Raw genomic sequence first — 24,145 nt, forward strand, 5'->3', positions numbered from 1 at the left:
AATTCAGAACATTTTCATAATTATATTGATTTAAACTGTTTACAGCTGAATGCTGGAAGAACATAACACCCATATACCATTCGAATCAGTTCGTCGATATCAGTAAATCCGTATGTGGCAAATCATTTCACTCAATTCATATGAAAATTCGAATGCTCCTGAACAAGGTTCCTGAATTATGTTTGGATCCGACTTCTGGTTCCGGAACTACAGGATGATATGTGAAACGAAATTAAAATTGTGTAACTCATTTTCCTCGTAGATGGCTGAACCGATCTAAGATTCAAATGAAATCTAAGAATCATCTAAGATTTGCTGATTAGAATAGTCGACAACCAAATAAACGTATTTCAGTTTTAGTGGTTTTCAGTTTTCAATTCGGAAGGCACCCAACAATTTAACTCGTACTACGATTTCTCAAAAATGTCTACACTGATTTTTAAACATTTTGAAACAAATCTAAACTACTCAGGTGAATTTGTCTGATTTCGGCTACACCGATTTTCGAATTCCGGCTCCGGATCGTTTCTCAAAGCTCAATCGTTTTCTCAAATAAAGCCAAATCGAATTTCAGAAACAAAAATTCAAATTGAAATAAACTTATAGCCCAAAATTAATTGATTTTATCCGATTCTGGAATTACTGGAGGTTGAATTTTTAAAATTCAAACTGATATAGATGATAATCCCGAAAAGCTTGAAAGTTGGACTCAAAACTATTGCAATTTATTTGTCATATGGCCATACGAATCGGTTTGGGTTATGCTGGTTCCTGAATACCGGCTCTGGAAGTACCCTAAATTACCATAAACTCTAAAGTGGAATTTACTTCGACATATCATGGAATGATTAATCGATTGTCCCACTTGTAGATAGAGTAATGAGTGATTAAAATGTCAAATTGCAGCTTAAAACGACGGTCATTAAAATAATGTCATGAAAACTGAAACACCGAAGAATATTCATGCAAAAAACACATGCGGATTGATAAAAAAAGTTATAATCTCACTGCTAGGTGGATTAAGCACGTTTATATATATATATATATATATATATATATATATATATATATATATATATATATATATATATATATATATATATATATATAAAAAATAGGTATAGAATTCGCTCAAACTGTAGAAAAATTTTCCGAGGCCCGGATGTCACATACCACATCGATAAAAATGTTTATTTCACATAAATTAATCAGGTTTATCGGGTTGGCAGATTTGGATAGTCGATAATCAAATAAATTTGTTTCAGTTTAAGCGGTATTCGTTTTTGAATTCGGAATGTACCCCCAAATTTTAATTCGCACTACAATGTCTCAAAGATGTCTACACACTCCTCAGGTGAATTTAACTGATTTCGGCTACACCGGTTTTAGAATTCCGGCTATCGAATCGTTTATCAAAGCTCAATCATTTTCTCAACAAGGGCAAATCGAACTTCAAAAACAAACATTTAAATTAAACGACTTAAGGTCTCATAAAATTGGTGAATTTAATCCGATTCTGGAATTACAAGATGATGAGTTTTTAAAATTCATACCGATATAGAAGATGTAAATTGTTTGGCGTATTAATTTATGGCCATACGAATCATTTTGGGTTATGCTAGTTCCTGAATACCGGCTCTGGAAGTATTCTAGATAATGACGAAAAAATCTAAATTGGAATTTACTTCGACATCTCATGGAATGTTCAAACGATTGTCACACGTTAAGATTGAAATTCGATACGATTTGCAGTTTCGACATCACAGGGTAATAAGTGATTAAAATCTCAATTTGCCGTTTAAAACGACGATAATTAAAATAATGTCATGAAAACTAAAACACCTAAGAATATCTATGCAAAAAACACATGCGGATTGATAAAAAAAAGGTATCATCTCACTGCTAGGTGGATTAATCACGTTTTTTTTAGTAGAATCGGAAATGTCAAAGCTAAATGAACATGACGTCCACTAAGAGGTGTGATTTTTTCTATATTTTGAGTGTTGTATTTTGACTTTACTTTTCATTGAAATAAAACTTTATATTTTTCAAAAGTAGTACATTTAAATTAAATTTAGTTAAAAGTACATGAATATATTAAATTTTGATCTGTGAAAACTTGACTTTTTCACCATTTATTGTTTTACATATTTTCAAAAATCGAGCATATTTGCTGGTTGACAACCCTATGCATCTAGTAAATGTTTAAATGTTGTGATTTTCGATCAATTTTCACATCCTTTTCATGTTTGAAATTCTTTTTAGAAATTGTGAATTTTCGTTGATTGATAACCTTAATTGATTGTTGACATTGACGTTCTCCTTTTACAATAATGGTAAGAAAGTTGACCATTTCATGGAACAGTATCGAGATGAAAACAGTCACTTATTACGCCAATATGAATTTCTTCATGAAAGTTTCCTATGGTATATGGCATTCAGAGTGGATGTTTTCCATATTTCGTCGATACGTTTCAGTCGTAGTGCGACAAACATGTGGAACTGCACATTGACATAGGGTGAATCCGGGTGAGATCCCCGTCGAAATCGACACGCAATAGAAAACGTAAGTAATAGCTGCTCTGTTCTGTCAGTCAAAAATTATTATTAACTATTTAATCTCGACCATGTTGCGGAGGCCATTAAATTTTCAATTCCTATCGATCCACGCGTTTATTGCATTGTGTGAAATCTCTAGAAAGTTTCTTAGTTATGTTCGTGGGAATTGACGTTTCGGGTAAAAAGTTAAGGTGGTGTGGTAGTGAGACGTCGCACCTACCTACTATAAACACTCGATTGATATATTGTTACTAAAGTGAAAAACGTGCTTAATCCACCTAGCAGTGAGATGATACCTTTTTTTATCAATCCGCATATGTTTTTTGCCTGCATATCCTTCGGTGTTTTAGTTCTCATGACATTATTTTAATGAACGTCGTTTTAAGACGCAGTTTGAGATTTCAGTCATTCCGACATTACCGTGTTATGTCAAAACTGCAAATCGGATCGAATTTAAATTTTAACGTGTGACAATCGATTGAACACTCCATAAGATGTCGAAGTAAGTTCCACTTTAGAGTTTACGGTTATTTACGGTACTTCGAGAGCCGGTATTCAGGAACCAGCATACCCTAGAAGAATTCGTATAGCTATAAATTAATATGATGTATGAATTGCAATAATTGTGAGTCCAACTTTGAAGCTTTTTGGGATAGTAATCTTCTATATCGGTTTGAATTTTAGAAACTCATCACCCTGTAATTCCAGAATCGGAAGACAGAATCGGATAAAATTCATTAATTTTGTATGGGACCACAAATCCTTAAATTTGATTTTTTTTGAGAAACGATTCAATACTGGAACCGGAATCCGAAAATTGGTATAGCCGAAGTCAAATAAGTTCACCTGAGTAACTGCATAGTTTACATTTCTTTCAAAATGTTTGAAAATCGTCTTTGAGAAATCGTAGTACGAATTAAATCGGAAACTGAATAAACTAAAAATGAAGTAAGTTTATTTGGTTATCGACTATCCAAATCTGCTAACCCGATAAACCTGATTATTTTTTGTGTAATACACATTTTTATACTAATCACTCTGTATCCCTTGAACCGGAAGTTGGATCTGACTACAAAGCAGGATGTTTTGTAGGATCTTAAGACTTTTCATTTGAATCTTAGATCGGCTCAGCCATCTACGAGAAAAATGAGTTGCATTATTTTAATTTCGGTTCACATATCATCTCGTGGTTCCGCAATCAGAAGTCGGATACAAACATAATTCAAGGACCTTGTTTGGGAGTATACGACTTTTCAAATGAATCTGAGTTTGTAGAAAGCGGTTCAACCATCTCCGAGAAAATTGAGTGAAATAATTTGTCACACACGTTTTTGCTTATCTGATTCGAATGGTATATGGATGTTGTGTTCTTCCAGCATTTATTGCTGTAAGTAGTTTTAATCAATATAATTATTGAATTACTTTCAACTTGATAATGCTGTTATTGTCTGGTTTACATGTTATATTCGAACGATTATGTTGCCAAAAATTAACCATGCTAAAATCGGTCCGAGGCAAAAGTCAAGTAGTTTGATCAAAATTTTTCCAGCCATCTCGACCTCTTTGTTGACAACACAAATACAGACATACACACATACACATATACACACACAAACACACACACACACACACACACACACACACACACACACACACACACACACACACACACACACACGAACATTTGCTCAGTTCGTCGAACTGAATCGGTTGGAATTCTATGCCTATTTTTTATATTTATAAAAAAAAGGTAAAAATAATGTAAAATACATAAAAACGTTTTTCCATATTTTTCTTCATTTTGCGATTATGACTTAATGTTGGAAGAAAAACAATGGTGTAAAAATGAATTCATAAACAATCTATTCAACCATGTACATGTTTGTTTTATGATAATGTTTACTTATGAGTTGAAACACAGATAAATGATAATCTTTTTGTGTATAAATATACAATACTCATTGAATAATAAAAAATATTTAAAAACCTCTTTTCTCAAACTTTTCCTATATGTGCGGCATCTCATCCGGATCTGCATTTTTTATTCAAATATAAATATCAATATTTTCGAACGCTAAATAAATTCTCAATATGTATACGGATCCTTCAATTTGTAATAACAATAAATTAAGTTCTGATTCAGTGAATAGTTTCGAATAAATTTCGATTTATAAAAAGGTGTGGCACTTCACCCGAATTTACCATACTGCAGGGCGAGTAGAACGTGTATAGCATCTGTTACAAGGCAATGGGACCATACGTTGCCCCGGGCGCAACGGTTATAGGGCAAACTAATCTTTGGGCCCTTTGTTTCGTTCGCCCAATCGATTTCTCCGGAGATGGAGTTCAGTTTTTTTTTGCTCTCTAAACCAAGGATGGGGGCGGCAAATCTTATGTTGCCCCAGGTGCTAAATTTCCTCGGTACGCCACTGTAGAAAGGTATTAGTATTGCTTGAAAACCCAACTTTTGATAGAAATTCTAAACATTTTCTTTAGCAGGCACCATAATCTAGATGATATATCCAGACAAAACACTCAGGTTTTCTGGTCAAATAAGACTATGACATAAAAGCAAAAGTGCATGAGAAGCGTATTCTCTTCCATTCAATGGAGCCCGCAACGGACCACTACAGCGTACAAGTGCTACAATGATATCGAGACGACGGGGCGGATTCCATGATTTCTGAGGCTATCAGGCTAATAAGAAGATCCTTCGTGTTTACTTTTATTGAAAATGACCTAATTGGGAAACGTTCGATGATGGTCTAGCGATCATTAGCTCCACGAAGGTGAAGGTAACGTTCAGATCCTTACAACTATCTGGTTCATTGTTTCTGTTATTCCTTGCGAAAGCTGCTCATGACAGTATTGTTGGTGTCCATAAGGCTATTTGGTATCAGTGCGGTAAAATTTCATTTTCAATCGAATAATATAAGATGAAAATGAAATTTATGGCCGCTGACAGTCAGCATATCTCTACTAATTCATTTGACTTTTGATGCCATTTTCAAGTGAAGCTCCCGGAATTCATCGTCAGTTGATTAATCGTACCTAGTCATTTGAAGTTTTGCTTGCTCAGTTTCGAGTGCCAAGTAGTCTACCTGCTTAAATGCCTTCGCTCTTGGTAGTAAGCAAATTCGAACGAATAGAATTATAAATGGAGTAAAGTATTAAAAATGAAAACTAAAGGAGGAAACAATTAATTTATGTGTATTCTGTGATTGATATTTCAGCTATCTGGTTTGTCTTTCATCTATTATCTTGAACCTATTCGAATGTTTACATGAACCTCATTTGAAGGCCGCTCTCACACTATTGAAAGAGATATTTTGTCATTTCAAGAGATCAACTGACGGTGGTTAAACTGAGCCTCGATTGAAGAGAAACCAGTGATGAATTGAATGCTGCCCGTTCGGGCCGTCAGCAAACATTGTGTGTGTCAGAGAGTGAAGTTTACTGCAGTGGAGAGATCGTCAATGTGTTCCACATTCAGTTTCAATTGAATTGAATGAAGTTTTACAGCACTGTTTGGTATACAAAGATACCATGCTCCGTGTGTGCAGATTTTCTCTTTTACTCTTAACTACTTTACATTTAAGAATTTCACTTAACTGCGTTTTGGTATGATACTAATAAATTAAGCATGTCATTTAAGCGTCAAACATATTCGTGAACAAAAAGCTAGATCTCATGACAACACATAAGGGATTCAAATATACCACCCCAAGATATCCTCATATTTCATTATGTATTAATTCTCATCCCGAGCGAAATTGTGAAATTTTAGCATAGTCCTGGACATTAACGCGCACATCAACTAAATAAATCCCATAACAGAAATTAAATTCGTTGAAAAGCTCTCTACCTTTGGAAATGAAAGACCCGTTCCCGGAACGAATGTGTCAAATAGATGGGTAACACATGATGTGATTACGCCTCTCATCCACGATGCGCACAGTGGCTTCCATATCCGTCGCATCCATCTAGCGCCAGAGTTCGCTATTCTATTGCTTGGGATCTGATGCCTGGAAGCCATTCATTTATTTTTCCCCAGTGTGTGTCCGACCCGTTCGAAGTGAGAGGGATGTGATGAAATTTCCTACTTTTCATCCTTATAGGAACTCTTTTCCAGCATCCGTGTAGTCCACCAGCCTACAGTGCAAAGTTGTTGGAATGTGAATATGTAAAATTGAATAGGAATTTTCTCTAATATCCATTCGTAATGATGCTATCCGTCGCCGGTTTTTTTTTTGCTGTGGAGGAACCCAGATAGGATCCTTTTTCCTGCCCAAACATGTGTATGCGGAGTGATTTTCTGGCATCAGCACAAGGAGTATCCAGCAGCCATCAGTAGCAGCCAGTTCTCTATTTAACATGAATAGATATTCATTTATGCCTTAATGCTGATGAACACTTGTAGTTTCCGGGGTGTTGATGTTGCCCGAGTCTTTCACCATACATTTCATGTTTTCCCAACTGCTAGACGAGGACGCCGCCAACGTTCTCGCTGTTATCATTATGCAACTCTGTTTCAGTTTACGTGGGATACTTACCCGAACGGTGCTAATCCGGATGAGAAACTCACGGGAAATTACTTTTGATTGGATTTTATGCATCAGCTGGCATCCAGTCCTTCTGCAAAAGAGCAGTCCACTGTACGTATCAGTCAAGTGGCGTACAGCCAGGATCGGATCGGAGAGGAATAAAGATTAATTTCTCATGTACGTAACTGCAGAGTGCAGGGCATCTTGTTAAGGGCTAAACTGTATCATAGCACGCCATACTTCTGTTACTGTTGCCGATAACCCTTTCTAAATTGTAATGTGAATCTTTCTAGGCAAAGTAAGTGGCAATCTCACGGAATGAAATAGCTGATAGTGTAATATTACGCATTGGAAAAGCATATATCGTGTTCGGTATACGTCTAAATAAGTAGTATTACAAGCACTTTACCTTTATTTCAGTATTCTCTCGTTTCAATAGTATTGATAGATTGGAATATATGCCAGTGCTGTTTGAGCAAACTGAGGATGTGTTTCAATAATTCTGTGTGTGTGTGTGTGTGTGTGTGTGTGTGTGTGTGTGTGTGTGTGTGGGTACAAGAGTATTTCTAACATAGCAAGCTTTGTGTGTAGCAATGGGTGAACCGATGAATGGAAGAAGTGGGGGGGGTGGAAGGGGAGAATCCACCAGGACCCGTGTGTGTGTGTGTGTGTGTGTGTGTGTGTGTGTGTGTGTGTGTGTGTGTGTGTGTGTGTGTGTGTGTGTGTGTGTGTGTGTGTGTGTGTGTGTGAATGTGTGTGTGTGACGAATAATATCACTCTATTTTCACAGAGATTCATATGAAAGGTCTTATGGCCTCAATTAATTTTCCTGAATATCATTTGGATCCGATTTCCGGTTCCGGAATTACAAGGAAATATGTGCAAATTTATTAAAAAATGCGAAAACACAATTTTCTCGGAGATTTCTTAACTGATTTTCGCAAACTAAGAAGCAATTAAAAGGTATTAAAATTCTTTGAAAAGTCCCCGAAAATTTGATCCAGATCCAATTTCCGGTTCTGGTATTACAGCGCGATTAGTGAAAAAATTTTAAATTTCATGAGTATTTTTTTCAGAAGCGATGGCGAAACGAGGTACACGTTTTTATAAAACTTACTGGTAAATTCATCTAGTTGGCAGATCTTGTTAGTTGTGAATATATAAAACTACCTTGGGACTATTGGTCCCCGTTTTCCGCTTCCGAAAGCACCGATAAAAGTGACGGAAATCTCCAAAAACGGACCTAACGGACTCAGCAACGGTTAAGCCGTTTTTCACGAATCATGATTCAAATTGAATTTCATCCTGATCCGACTTTCGGTTCCGTGTTAGGGCGATGAGTGTCGAAACATTCAAATTCAAAATGACGATGCGAAACTACCATTCGCAGCGTGCTGTGTTCAGTTTTGTATAGCGTGCAGGGTTGCCACATCAAAATTTATTTCTAATCCTTTTATTCAATTTGTACCTACTTGTTAATCTTATTACAAGATCATGATAACTATGCTTTTCAATAAAAGTGCACTTATTGCTTCTCTCATGTAGAAAGTTTATACAATCACTTGAAAAATTGACCAGTGGAAATTGGCCCGAAGGGCTTAGTGTTCTATATCATTCGACACAGTTCATCGATCTGAGCAATGTATGTGTCTGTGTGTGAGTATGTGTCAAATAATGTCATAAAATAAAAAAATCTCGTAGTCTCATAGAATAAATTTCATCATGCTTTTATAGGATAAATAGTGTTTCATAGGGTAATATGTGTGTTTAAATTCTTATTAAGTTGACATAATTGCATACAAACTGAAAAGGCTGTGTTAGTTTATACCCAAAGAAAATTTCTTATTAAATTCAAGATTGAAAAAAAAATTTTTTCACAGAATCTTCTCTAGTGATAATTGGAAAAGCATAGGTAATATGAGAAGGGCATCATTATACCACTAGGTGGATTAAAAAAGGTTTATGTGTGATTTTTGCAACGATGTTAATTTTTGCAACATAAATTCAGTGAAAAGCACGACGAACTTCTTCTAATCAGAATAATTTACAATTAAAATATTATGTTTTTGAAAAACGACGACGCCTAAAATAACGTGTTTACTTGCGTTCATTGCTCCAGTTTTGAATTTGTGTTTCAGAATTTAAACACTTAAACGAACTGCATGAAAAAACACGTGTGAATCAAACCTCTTACAAAGAAACTCTATGTCGAATTCTTGCATGAAAATCGTCTTATTTATAATATTTAGGCGCATCAATACAGCTTGTGTTGTTATATCTATAAAACAAATTAATCAAACAGTTCGCTTTCACATCTCATCCAAGTCAGTCGATATAACAAAACCGCTTACGTTCGGGACAGAAGAAACCAAGTACAGTATTGTGTAGTGAACAATAGAACGACGATGTTGCAAAATTTCAAAACCCTTGTGTGGAGCATTCACAGACATTTTCATAGACACAACTTATACAAAGGTTATATGCACATAGTTAGAATATGCGGCAATAGTAAAATGATTCTATCGCAATTATTAACTGCCTGTATAAAATCGGATCGCGAAACGAGAATAAGCAACCGTTTGTTGCTTCAGAGAGGATCCCCACAGCAGCGTGTTAACCTTTGATTCTCAGAAATGTCATCGAGAGAAATTCGCTCTCGCACTGGTGTCTATTTTATGTTAAATGAGCCATGCCGGGTTTTTGATGTTACGATGATATCCGTTTCTCTTTGATGGCACTGATTCAATCGTGTGAAGAGTTGCTGGTGAGCGTTCTTTGATACGATAAAAGCCATCCTTGCTTGAAGGTTTGCTTAAGGAACAAATGCATCTTGACATTAAACGTGTGCATTTACTTCAATGCTGACAAATAATGTTGTTTACATCCAGTTTTATAAAGAGTTGAATGCAATTCAATTCGCAAAAGACAATAACTATGTGCACTATGTGGAGCACGAGAACATTACACGGAACAACCGAAATTAGCTCTGCGCCTAATTCGTATTACTGTTTTTGAATTAGTTGATTTTAACAACAAAATTTCCAAAATAACTATAAAATTAGTTAAAATTTAGAATTTACTGTGCTGAAAAAAACTCTTATTTTTAGAGAATGTGTTTAGTTGGCGAATATTCTTGACACAAACCAGCAATATTTCAATCCAACACGAAATTCTCATTGACAACTAATTTCGTTATTAAAATCAGAAACTTTGATTCTATTTATCTATCACCATTATTACTGAAGGACAGCAGTGTCAAAGCAAAACAATCCATTAAAAAGCTAAAAGGGACAGTCTTGTTGAAACTGCTCGCAAATTGTTTAGATGTTTTTCGCATGTGTTACGATATATCCCTATATAAATTTCTAAACCGATATGTAAAAATGACGTAAACTGTTAGTGGAAAGTGTATTTATTCAGAATTTGTGCGCAGTTGAAGCGATTGTGGGTAATAATGTTTTTACGCGAAACAGTGAAGTGAGTTTCGAATATTGCACTCTAATTGTACACGTCAAATGATGTTTTTCTGTATCTTCTCATTCCGGGCTGCGCCGTCCGGTGTACTACTTGTATTCGGTTTTTGTTTTCCGAGTGCTCAAAGTTTTCAGTGAGAGAGTCGATTTCGCGAAGTCGAATGAAGAAAACAGCGATTTAGAAGTAAAATTTTTCAAAAAGAAGTGTATGTTTCGCTTATGTCTTTTTCTCCAATACAACATCGTATTTATACCTGTAAATATAGAAAAGATAACCGCGACTGAAATATTTTTCGGTAGTAGTGTGCCATCTAGTGGCTAGTAGTCATTACGGTGTTAACGAGCGCCATATAGCTGCTAATTGCAGAAACCAATTCAACCACTTATGTTGGTTGAAAACAACGTTTTATTTCTCTAATTCAACTAAAAAATTAGTTGAATGGATATGAAGCGTGCCTTAGCTAAGAAATGACAGCACGTTTAATTGGTGAATTCAACTAAAAAAAATAGCCATTTCAACAAATATTTTATTATTATTAAGAGAATTAGAATTAAAAATCTAAATTAGCAAAAGTAAGATTTTTTTAGTTGTCTCAAAAAATAACTAACTAAAATCAGAAAATCAAGTAATTTTTTCGCCAAAATGCTAATTTCGGTCTTTCCGTGTAAGTACAACATTCCAGTACATATGGAAGATAGTGCTATAGAAGTGTGTGTGCATGATCCTCCCTCAAGCGTCACCGATTCTTATATTTGCAAAACTATGTCCCAATACGGAGAGATTCTCTCTATCGAAAAAGAAAAGTGGAAGAATTTTTTCCCCGGTATTTTAAATGGCGTACGTTTATTACGCATACACTTGAAGAGGGGTATACCTTCTTATGGTCAAGATACAAGAATTCCGTGCAAATCACTTGTTACCTATGACAATCAGATGGCCACATGTCAATATTGCCAAAACGCTGTTCATTACGGTAAGCCATGTAATAAACTGGACAAGGAGACAACTACACCAAAGGACAACGGTGCTTCCTTCACACCAACCCCAACCAACCCCAGTACACCTGTAACAGACACCAACAACAATGAAGTATCCCCTTAAACGAAACCATCAGTATCCCTATAGAACACAGTACACCAGCTGCAGATAACAGCTTACCCTCCAACCAACCAGCAACTGCAACCAATGTACAACAAGGCGCATCTACAGCAACTCTCAACGAGCCCAAGACTACGATCAACAAGGAAAACGAAAATAAAACGGAAATCACACACAACACCGACGATGAACAGTGGATGATGAGATAAGCCGCGAACAAAGTGACCCTCGATTCACGCTAGATGGAAATGGAAGCAACTCTCCCCATAGAAAAAGGGTGACAACGAGATCCATTAGCAAAAAAAAATTAAGTAACAAAAATGTAAGCCAATCGGTCACGTAAAGTTTTTACGCAAAAAAGCCAGAATAAAAATTTTATTATAAAAAAAATTAATTAAACAAAATGTTTTTCTGATTTTCGTTAGATGGTTTTGCAAATTCACAATCGAATTAATTTTTTGGTTTACGCTAGCTCTCGGAATATTATTCTAGCAACAACGGTCACATCAAAGATGTAAGAATACATTCAAACAAAATGTAACATTGATGTTTGTCAAATGAAAAGCGTAGCCGTGCTTAGTTTCTTATGATGTTAATTTTCGGTTCATTATCTCTATTTTTATGTTGCTTCATTATCTTTATTTTTTGTATGCTTCAGGATCAAGTAAACATTTTCAGTAGGTCTTGCTTTTCAATGTCTGCTTTTTGCTTTACCATTAATCTATTAAGCAATCTATCACATCACTTGAGGCAGAGGGTTCAAACTGATATCCGGGTAGAAAATTAGAGCTACGAGCTTGGAAAGAAATGCATTCGTCAAGTAACGCATTTTCGAACCATGATTAATTTTCATGGAAGAAGAGTTAATGCTCATGGTTTCATGATAAGTTAAAATGATTGGTTTCATGATATTCTAATCATGACAGCAGTAACGGATTTGTTTCCGTGTATGAAATAAACATATTTAAGAAAACGAAAGATCATGTGCAGTATATATAAAAATAAATGTTTTTTTTCTCTTATGTAACTTATAACAGCTAATCGTTTGACATAAAAACAGTCTATTTTGAGAAGGTTAACTAATGAATACTGGTAACCAATATAGTATTCAAGGAATCTAATAGTAATATGTTTTATTAAATACTAACCGTTGTAACTGCATTCGTAATATATAAGGTTTTAATAGTGGATGCTACGGCGAAGTAAAACTAATGTATTTTGCCTTAAGAAATAAACATTTTTACGAAAAAAGGTGGAAGTTTTCATAACAAGTCTTAAAAATTCTAATCATTATCTATGCATGTTATAATTATTCGCTTTATATTTTTCATCAATAGTTCGTAATGTGAAAATGTCATAATTTTGTCTAATGATTTTATAATAACAAAAATTCCAACAAGGAAAGATCAATTCCGGATCCGTGAACATTAATAAAGGAATTATTTCGCACTAAAATCTTGAAACTAAATGTTAAAACTTTGCTTAAGAGAGGATTATTCGGGGAATAGTCATTAATCAAAAATGTCTGAATACAAAAGGTTTGATTTTTATTGAATCGAAAATTGAACTAGCATTTCCTACCCTCAAACAGCAAATGTAGGGTATTTTATAATGATTTCGTATGGGTTCTAGTCACTAGAATATCGTATGCGAATCATTAGGCCGCATAATGATATTATGGAAATTGGAATTTCATTTTCAGTATTGTGAGCAGACTTGGTAGTAGCTTAATATTATTTAATCTCCTAGAATTTTTTTTTCATCGAAAAAAAAAAAAAATATTCCGTCACGTATAACATTACATCTCTTGAATTGGAAATGTTTGCCATAACTCTTCCATATTTGATTGACATTGGGATATAGCGAAAAAATCGACAAAACAAAAATTTCAATATCTTCGCAAAAGTTGACGGATACTTATAGTCTATGACTTGTTGATTGGTATTACGATAAGGTATCAACGTTTGAAACCGTTTTTAGTTGTCAAGGTCAATTGTGAAAACATAAAAGTTTGCATAACTCGAAAGTAATCATTAGGATCAAGAAATAAAAACAATAGCGTACATACTTCCAGAATGACCTTTCATTTGAAACTAGGCAGCTCAGCATATTTTGAGTTTTACGCCTCTTTATTTTGCACCCACATACAGATGCACATATATACACACAGAGTACCTATTTTTTACAAAGGGTACAGAATATTAAAGTGGTATAGGATTCTATTTTCAGAAACACATAATAATTTGAGAAAATTGATGAAATCTTTATTGAAATCGATAGAACGATCAATATAATTTAATGTTTGAAGAAGATGGATGCGCAAGGTTCCACACCGTTTGGTGACTTTTTTGGGATTCATTGGTAGCTCTTACGATGCTTCTGGCTGGCCTCCATTTCAGATGCGGCGATTTTTCTTGTTGACGAATGCATTCAACCAAAATGAGCTTCGTCGCTTTAATTGGAATTAAATGCCAAAACTTTACTTTACTTACTGTAACTTTGCCAGCGCCTATTCATGATTTAATTATAGACCAAACGACTATTCATGATTATAGACAAAGCTGAACAAGTTTGACAATGACACAAGACACGTTTCACCCGTGATCAGTCAAAAACAGTGTTGCCAGAAAGATACCAGCAAAAAAAAGATAAAGTTTTGTTCGAGATTCAGTAAAGTATTTTAGCGTACAAAACCATTGCACGGCTAGTGTTACAATCCCTTTGATACTAGGGTAAGGGCTCCTTATTTCATCTCATTTGTAAGGACGTTACCTTAAAAACCTGTTTTAGCCACTAAAATCACTGCGATTTTTTCATATTTTTGCTTAATTCGCCTTGCTTTACATTGGGAATTGATTCACATTCCTTGGAAATTAAAATAATATTTAAAAAATCATCTAAAAATACTTCTGATATGTTCACTACTGTGATCCTAATTTCATCTCAAAAGTTTTATTTTCATCCTATCGTTGGTCCTTTATTCATCCCATAAATTAGCAATGGCGACAGCAATCAAAACCAAAATATTACACTATTACACTCTCAGGTTCAAAATGTCAGAGTTTTCCTTAAAAAGGGCCAACTATGAGACAACACACGATATTCTTAGAAACAGTTTCGAATCATTTCAACGTTCAAATTTTTTTTTATCGTTTTCGTTACCTTCCGTTTTAAGTTTAAAATATTACTGTGCAGTTAATTTGAGGAACTTAAAACTAAAAAAAAAAAAGAATTGTTACTATTTAGGCATTAGCCCTTCTAAAAACAAAATGCAGAACTTTTTTCTGAGTATATGTTAGTATTTGATTGCAGTACTTCTTTAAAAGTTTATTAATCAACGGACAAATTACATGTTAAAACGGAAATTTTTTGTGCAAATATTTGACGATGAACACTGATAAACATTTATATTCAAATTTTAAACCAATTTGAACTGATTCATTTTATTAGTGAAAACAGATAGAGCAGATACATATTTTCTATGAAAATATCTGGCATCTCTGTGCACAGCCGATGAAACACACACACTTAACAGTGCTATGCTGACGTATAGCGGAAAGAAAGCAGTGCTACAATGGTTATTTCATTATTATTTAACACGCTCTTTCTGGTAATATTCGAAACCGAAACAGTTTTATTGAAATATAAATATCAACAATATAATTAAACTAATGTCACGAATATCAAAAAAATACTTGTTGGTGATAATTTGAAGAAGGAAAACAATTTTTTTTGTAACATTATGAGAAAACTTGGCAACTTTGCGAAACCAAATGAGATGAAAACAAAGCGCAATCAAGTGAACTAAGTGAAAAACTTTCGTCTCATATTCTTGTCGTGTATTTTTTGAAGTTTTTAACCGTTAATTAAACAAGTGGCAAGTGAACATTACTAATTATGAAGTCATCCAGCATTCAATAGTAGTGCAATTGTGCGAAATAGTGATCATGTTTTGAGACGAATCGGTTAGTAGATTTTCAGAAACATGACGAACTGTAAATCTTGAGACAAAAATGTATCCTAAATTGAAAAGTGAGTTTGTTTTAAATGAAAAAAAAAAAACAAAATGAGAAAGTGTGACAAAGCTTGAATAATTATTTTAAAACATTCTACAGTTTGGTTCAGGTACATTGTAAGATATTATTCATGTTCAAAGTAATGAGGTGAAGGGATGAGATGGAAATAGGAGCTCAGATGAAATAGGGAGCCGTTACCCCATTAGCAGGTCCAAGCAGGTCAAAATAAGTTAAATAATGAACTCTTCAATCCTTTCACGCAGCTCACCTGGATTCGATCCCCAACCCCGCACATAGGGTCAGAAAAATTTTCTGGCCCGAAGAGGTGAATGACCTTAAGGTTAAAACCTCTATAATTGAAACAAAACTACAAGGATTAGCCCCATGGGGTTGTTCGAGCCTTTGAGCAACAAAAATTTCTCATGATCGGCATTTTCAATTAATAAAGGACAGAGTTATTTATTGAACAGTATCTAGCATGTACATAGTAGATAAAAGTAAGGTGGGCGATGAAGATTGATCCCACCTTATATACAAATGTTAACATTGTAAATAAATGGTAAAAGGTTTGCTGGATAGGTCTATAAACTTGTTGGGTCACTTGTTTATCGACTAGCTAACAGGCAACAACGTTTTATGGTTAACTCAGTAAAATCCAAAGTCATATTTGAAAAATTTTGGGTGTTAACCCGAGTTAATACACGTTAGATTATTGGTAATATAAAAGCGTGTACAGAATCCTACCTCATGCGGTGTAGTTGTTTCGCCATAAATCGCCAAAGTAGAATTACAAAAAAAAATTGATTCATATAATACAACTCTACTTCTATATGACACCATTTATTTTCATCCCCACTTACAGAACACTTTAAGGAAGACAGGGAAAGGTTCATGAAAAACACCCCGAACGAGCAAAAATATGATAGCAATTTCGTAAAATTGTTCTTTCAGTGGTACGCTTTATTCTGTCCTAATAATTTAATCAGGACTTTCGAGGGTTTTCGTTTTCTTCCCTTCCAATTATTTTTCCTACCCCAACTGTCCATTTTGCTCCCTGTGTCTGCTCATAGATGAAAGTGGTTTGTTTTGCTCGGAGCCATTTCCGTCACCATCGCGCGAACCGTTTCATTGGCTATATCCCATCCGTTTCCACTTTCGCCGGTTCGCTCAGGAAAAGGTCACTGACGTGGACTTCAACCCCGGGATTTGTCCCTTCCTTCACTACCGCTGCGTGATTGCCGAATTGGCACCGCTATCAAGTTAAATGGCCGCACCTTTTCGGGATTAACGATTTTTTATTATTTTTCATCGTTGACATTCAGTGCCAACCCCACCAACCCGACACAACAAGCACCGGACGGAATTGGACCGAGATTAACATCGTCTGTCCCCGGAGGACCATTCTCGACCGTAATGAGATTTGAGCTGGATAGCTTGGGTCGTATATCTCGTGCTTCGGGTGAAAGGAGAGCTGACATTCCTTATCATCGGCATCTGCATTACCATTATCATAATCGTTACGTTTGGTAGATAATTTTCACTTTGTGTGACAGTTAGCCGTCCGGCTAGCAAGGGTTAACTCTGCCGGATTGTGAGTCAACTAAATGGTCTTTATTCTGATGCGGGGTTTGTATTTTTACCTTTTTACCTTTTTTTATAAATATAAAAAATAGGTATAGAATTCGCTCAAACTTTAGAAAAATTTTCCAAGGCCCGAGGAGGGCCGAATGTCATATACCAATCGATTCAGCTCGACGAACTAAGCAAATGTCCGCGCGCGCGTGTGTGTGTGTGTGTGTGTGTGGGTCTGTATGTGTGTTGTCAACTAATAGGTCGAGATCTCAGAGATGGCTGGACCGATTTTGAACAAACTAGTCGCAAATGAAAGGTCTCCTCGTCACCCTGAACGCTATTGAATGGTTTTGAGATCGGATGTTTACTTTGGAGTTATACGAAGTTTTAGCATCTGTCACAATTGACTTTGAAAACAAAATATTCAGACGTAGATTCCGCACGGTAATACTTATCCAACAAGCCATAGATTGTTAAAATCTGTCCATTTTTAACGGAGATATCGAAATTTTTGTGTAAACGACTTTTCCCCCTATTCCAGCAGTAGGAAATTTGAGCGCTGTATGACAAAGCAATGCTTGGGAGCAACGTGAAACACGATTTTTTATACTGTTACATACAATTGTTTCTAAGTACCAAAAGAACTGTGTACAGCATGATATTTTGTCTAGGACCGATTTTAACACGGTTCGTTTTTGGCAACCTAATCGATCGAATAAACCAGATGATGGCAGAATTTTCGAGTTGAAAGCAATTCCACAATTATATTGATTTAAACTACTTACAGCAATAAATTCTGAAAAAAACATAACACCCATATACCATTCGAATCAATTCGTCTAGATCAGCAAATGCGTGTGTGACCAAAAATTTCACTCAATTTTTTTCGGAGATGACTCAACCGTGTTCTACAAATTTAGATTCATATGAAAAGTATACTCCCAAATAAGTTTCCTGAATTATGTTTGGTTCCGACCTCTGGTTCCGGAACTACAGGATGATATGTGAAACGAAATTAAAACTGTGTAACTCATTTTTTTCGTGGATGGCTGAACCGATCTAAGATTCAAATGAATAGTTCTAAGATTCTATAAAACATCTTGTTTTTCAGTCAAATCCAACTTCCGGTTTCGAAGATACAGGGTGATTAGTATAAAAATGTCTATTTCATATAAATTAATTAGGTTTATCGGGTTAGCAGATTTGGATAGTCGATAAACAAATAAACTTATTTCATTTTTAGTGGTAATCAGTTTTCTATTCGGATTTAATTTGCACTACGAATTCTCAAAGATGTCTACACTGATTTTCAAACATTTTGAAACAAATGTAAACTAAACAGCTACTCAGGTGAATTTGTCTGACTTCGGCTACACCGAATTTCGAATTCCGGTTCCAGTATCGAATCGTTTCTCAAAGCTTAATCGTTTTCTCAAAAAAAAAAGCCAAATCGAATTTCAAAAACAAAAGTTCAAATTAAAATAAATCCAGAACAAAGTTAAAACAAAGCAAGTTCGGTAGTCAAGTCGGTGTTGAACAGTCGTATAGCTCTTGGCTCCTGGAATTTTTTTCTGGCTACCTAGAGTTTCATTGATTCAAGGCTTCAGTCTTTTTCAAGGCTACCTGAATCACTAACAGTCTTTTTAAAGACTTACAATTAGTCAGCCTTTCTCAAGGCTATACAAAGAGTGATATTAGAGTGACTAAGAAATTAATCAGCATTTTTTAAGGCATGCTATTCAAAGAACTCAAAAAAGCCAAACTAATCAGTCTTTATTAATACTACCACAAAATCAGTCTTTATCAAGACTTTTCCAAACTAGGAGTCTAATCGAAGACTAATTTAGCCTAGTTAATTCAATTTAAAATTTCATTCATTTAAAAATGCCTGCTTCCAACCGGAAAGGCAACAAGCCTAAGGCTAAAAATAATTCAATACGTAATAAATCACAATCCGTTATTCAACATTTTTATAATAATATTCAAGATCTTATAGAATCTGAATGTAAAAATAAAAGACAACGGACGGATTTCCCTTCCGTTGATTCTATGCCGTTCAACAATATTTACGAGATTCTTCCTGAATCCGATTGTAGCGACATAGAAGAAAATTCTTCAAAAATTCCCAAAATGGACGCTTGTCGTTCTGGGAAGAAACAACAATCTATGCCACCTGTGACGGTGATGACTTCCGACTTCAAAGCATTCCGGATTGAGCTTTCTACTTTTCTCTCGGAAGTAAAAGTTTCATTTCAAATCGGACGAAGAGGAGAAGGTCGAGTCTTGGTTGATGGATTGGAAGATTACGAACGTCTTATTCGATATTTGTCCGAGAAACTTCATAAATTTTATTCATATGATATAAAATCAGATAGACCCTTCAAGGCTGTCTTGAAAGGCTTATCAAATGATCAAAGTACTGATGAAATTAAAAATGAACTAAAAGAATTGTTGGTTTTGCGAATGGTACTTCTAAACCACGCTCTGGAATTTCCCATGAACTTTACCTAATACACTTCAATCGAAGTGATGTAAACAATTTGAAAACTTTAGAAAAAGTACGTTTCATTTCCCACATTAAAATTCATTGGGAACATTATAAACGGCATAATCGTGTTGCAAACTTAACGCAATGTCGTCGTTGTCAAGGCTTCGGCCATGGAACCAAAAATTGTCATATGGATATACGGTGTTTGAATTGTGGTAAATCGCATTCGTTTGTCCAATGAATGAAACCACTGATAAATTTTCATGTTCAAATTGCGATGGAAATCATAAATCCAATTATTTGAAATGTCAACGACCTTAAATTTACAGAATACACCTGAAAATAAAAAAAACCGTTACAAATGCCACGCCTAATTCTTCTAAGGCACTTATTTATTCGACTTTAAAACAAAAAACAGGTACGCCTGCCAATTCGTCTTCTAACGAAAACAATTTATTGACAAGTAGATTGACCTCGTCTTCATATTCTTCTAATGTCAGTTATGCTAGTATAACAGGTAGAAATCTACCACTTAATTCTTCTAATGTAAATAATCAAAACACAGGACCGCCTTGCAGCTAATCTTCTAACGAAAACAATTTATTAATAGATAGATCGGCCATATCATCTTCTTCTAATGGCAGTTCTAATGGCAGTCTACCTACAAATATTCTTTCAATGCCATTCGCTTCTTTAAATGAAGTTGATTTAGGCGATATAACTGAAAATAAAATGATCTACCTACAAGATCAACTTTTTCAAATGATCATCCAAATGAATTCGACTTCATCACTTTTCGAAGCATTTCAAATCGGATGGCAATCTGCAAATAATATTATAATGAATTTGAAATTTAACAGTGATGTTAAATAATAATTTGAATATTTTCAATTGGAATGCTCGATCTTTGAAATCGAGTGAAAATGAATTTTATAATTTTTTCAAAGTTCACAAAATTCATATTGCCATTGTGACAGAAACTTTTCTTAAACCAATTAGCTCGACCAATTGGCTTCGATTTTCTTCTATCAGTAAACTTTAAAAAAAAGTATCTTGTTGAGAATGATGTCTCATATAAATGAGAATTCAATTTTTTTACCAGCGCAGTTTGGATTTCGTCATGAACATTCAACTACTCATCAACTTGTCAGAATAACGAACATGATAAAAGCAAATAAATTTTTTGGGTTATTCACTGAAGTTGGTCTTCTAGACATAGAAAAAGCATTCGACAGTGTTTGGCACAAAGGTTTAATAGCAAAAATGTCTGATTTCCAGTTTCCTATTTATTTGATCAAAATGATTCAAAATTATTCAATTGATCGTACTCTTCAGGTTAGCTATCAGAATTGTAAATCTGAATTGCTACCCGTACGAGCCGGTGTTTCGCAGGGTTAGAGCGTAGCTCCAATCTTGTATAATATTTTCACTTCTGATCTTCCAAATTTACCCTTTGGTTGTCAGAAATCGCTATTCTGTGACGACACAAGTCTGTTAGCCACAGGTAGAAGTCTAAGAGTGATCTGCAGTCGCCTACAAAGAAGTTTAAATATTTTCAGTGATTATCTGTCAAAATGGAAAATTAAGCCAAATGCAACAAAAACGCAATTAATTATCTTTCCTCATAAGCCAAGAGCTTCTTTTCTTAAACCAAACAATAATCACATTCTCGAATTGAATGGCTTGGAATTGACATGGTCTGATCAAGCTAAATACTTAGGTTTAACGTATGTCAAAAAACTCACTTTCAAGGATCACATCGAAGGAATCCAGGCAAAGTGTAATAAATATATTAAATGTTTATATCCTCTTATAAACAGAAATTCTAAGCTCTGTCTAAAAAACAAATTGGTTATTTATAAACAAATTTTCAGACCAGCCATGCTTTATGCAGTACCAATTTGGTCAAGTTGTTGTTCCACCAGGAAGAAAACGCTTCAAAAGATTCAGAATAAAATTCTGAAAATGATTTTGAAGTGTCCTAGCGCGTTTAGTACAAATGAGTTACACAGACTCACAAATATAGAACCATTAGATGTAATGTCACATAATATTATAAGCAAATTCCGACATAAATCGATACAATCTTCAATTGAATCGATTCGCTCTCTGTATTAGTTAGTAAGTTAGTATATAAGTTCCTTTTCCCCATTACACAATACAAGTAGGTTTAGTTAAAAGTCACCACTTGTGGCTGAACACCCAATTCAAATCTTAATAATTTAATTTTAACTCATATTCCAATGAATAGTTATTAAAAAAAGCAAGCTCGGTAGTAGTCAGAACGAGAGAAGGGTGAGTATAATAGGAGCGAAGTAAAACTGAGGATGTCAATGTTTCAGTTTTTTCACATTTATTACCGTAATACCGCAGAAAAAGTAGTCCGAAAATTGTGCAATACAGCTGTTATAGTCACACGAAAACTCGAAACCAATGCACTTAAATTTATCTTACTCCTGAAATCAATCTATCAAACAGAGAATGCAGATCTGCAGATGTTTTTACTTGAAAACTCATTTGTGGATACTACTGATATATTTGTCTATCAATAATTTTCGGAATGTACATTGTGTTAATCTGGAATCACTTTTCAGCAGTAGGCAGGCGAACATTGACTCGTACACGATTGAATTGCATGCCACTTGATTGTACCACCGAACATGTGCACGCGCTCGTGTACAAATGTATGAGTTCCAGTTTGAACATATCTTGAAAGTTCGGCATGAGAACATAACTTCCGCGATCATGGTGTTTTTTTGGGAAGATTATTATTTGGTGATCATTCGGCATAGCAGCCGTTAAATTCTTACACACATTCAGCTCTCTACTTTGGTGTTATTCTCTGTGACTTAGGTTTACGCACGATGGTCAAACTTGTACACTGCGCTTGTAAACAAATTTGAGTGCGATTCAGTGTGTTCAAGTATTCAAGTGAATACGAAAACTTCCGTGGGTATCGTGTACATGCTGAACCTTGAGGGCTAGTTGGCTGGTAGGATGGCAAAATTCTAATTCAATCGACAACATCGACGGACGTTTAAACGAACGATACAGATTCACGAATCAATGCTTGATTTGTGAAGCACATTGCTTACCCACGCCTTAAAATTCTCTAAGGGTTTGCAGCAGAAGATACTCATGTCTTCCGTTTCAAATTGATCAAACAAATAAATTTATTTCTTGGGTTGCAAGCTGAAGGGAATCTATTATGGCCTCGGTTTCCATCAGCGCTAAAGACTGTCCCAGAAAGTATGAATGCAACCAAAAACCGCTGCCATTTGGAAATGGTTCAGAATCTGTCAACTTTTATGGCTGCGTCCTGTTGTTTACACTCTTCTCTAACCACTTGTGCAGTTGTTTATTCGTTTTCATTAGTTTCTTTCGAAGTGCAGAACAACATATAAATTTGTGTACAAATGGTGCACAGAACGCGGACTGTCACTGAGAAAGATAGCAAAAATGGAAGGAGTAAGTGAAAATGCCGTGCGAAATGCAATCAGGAAGTTCGGTGAGGATAACACCTATGAGGATAAACCGAAAACGGGTTGAAAAAAAGGTCCTGCTAACCCTCAGTTGGATAAACGTATACTGAAGGCGTTCGAGCAAAAGAAGGAGGTTTTAGTTCGGGATGGGGCCAAAAAAGTGGGCACTTCGAAGTCAAATGTTCTTCGTGCAGAAGAACTTTTGAATCTTCGAACCTATAAGAAGCAGAAACAACCAAAACGTAGTCCAAAACAAGAAGCACCGATCAGGCCGAGGGTTCAATACGATTCTTGCTGGAAATTTGAACTGCATAATCATGGACAATGAAACCTACGTGAAACTCGATTACAAATCCTTGCCGGGACCACAATATTATACGGTGTGAGAAGGGCAAGTGTTAAACCAGTCCGAGATATCGATTGAAGTCGAAAAATTTGGTAAGAAAGCTATGGTCTGGCAAGCAATTTGCAGCTGCAGTAAGATTTCGAAACCCTTTATCACCACTGCTTCAATGAACAGCGAAATATACATCAAGGAATGTTTTCAAAAACGACTTCTACCCATGATTCGAAGCCACAAGGATCCTGTTGTCTTCTGGCCAGATCTTGCTTCTTGCCACTACTCGAAATCAACGGTAGAATGGTATACTACCAAAAATGTCACTTTCGTCCCAAAAGACATGAATCCACCAAATTGCCCACAACTTCGACCAATTGAGGAATTTTGGGCATCAACGAAGGCACATCTTAGGAAGCATGTCTCGGCAGCCGAAACCATTCAACAGTTCGAAAAAGATTGGAAAAAAGTGTCAAAGCTTGTCGCCAAGAAGTCTGTACGGAATTTAATGAGGCACGTTCGCAAGAAGGTGCGCCAGCTAGTCTACAATGGCTAAGTAGCAAATGTTGAGAATA

This window comes from Malaya genurostris, chromosome 3 (assembly GCF_030247185.1).
Source record: "Malaya genurostris strain Urasoe2022 chromosome 3, Malgen_1.1, whole genome shotgun sequence".
NCBI lineage: Eukaryota > Metazoa > Arthropoda > Insecta > Diptera > Culicidae > Malaya > Malaya genurostris.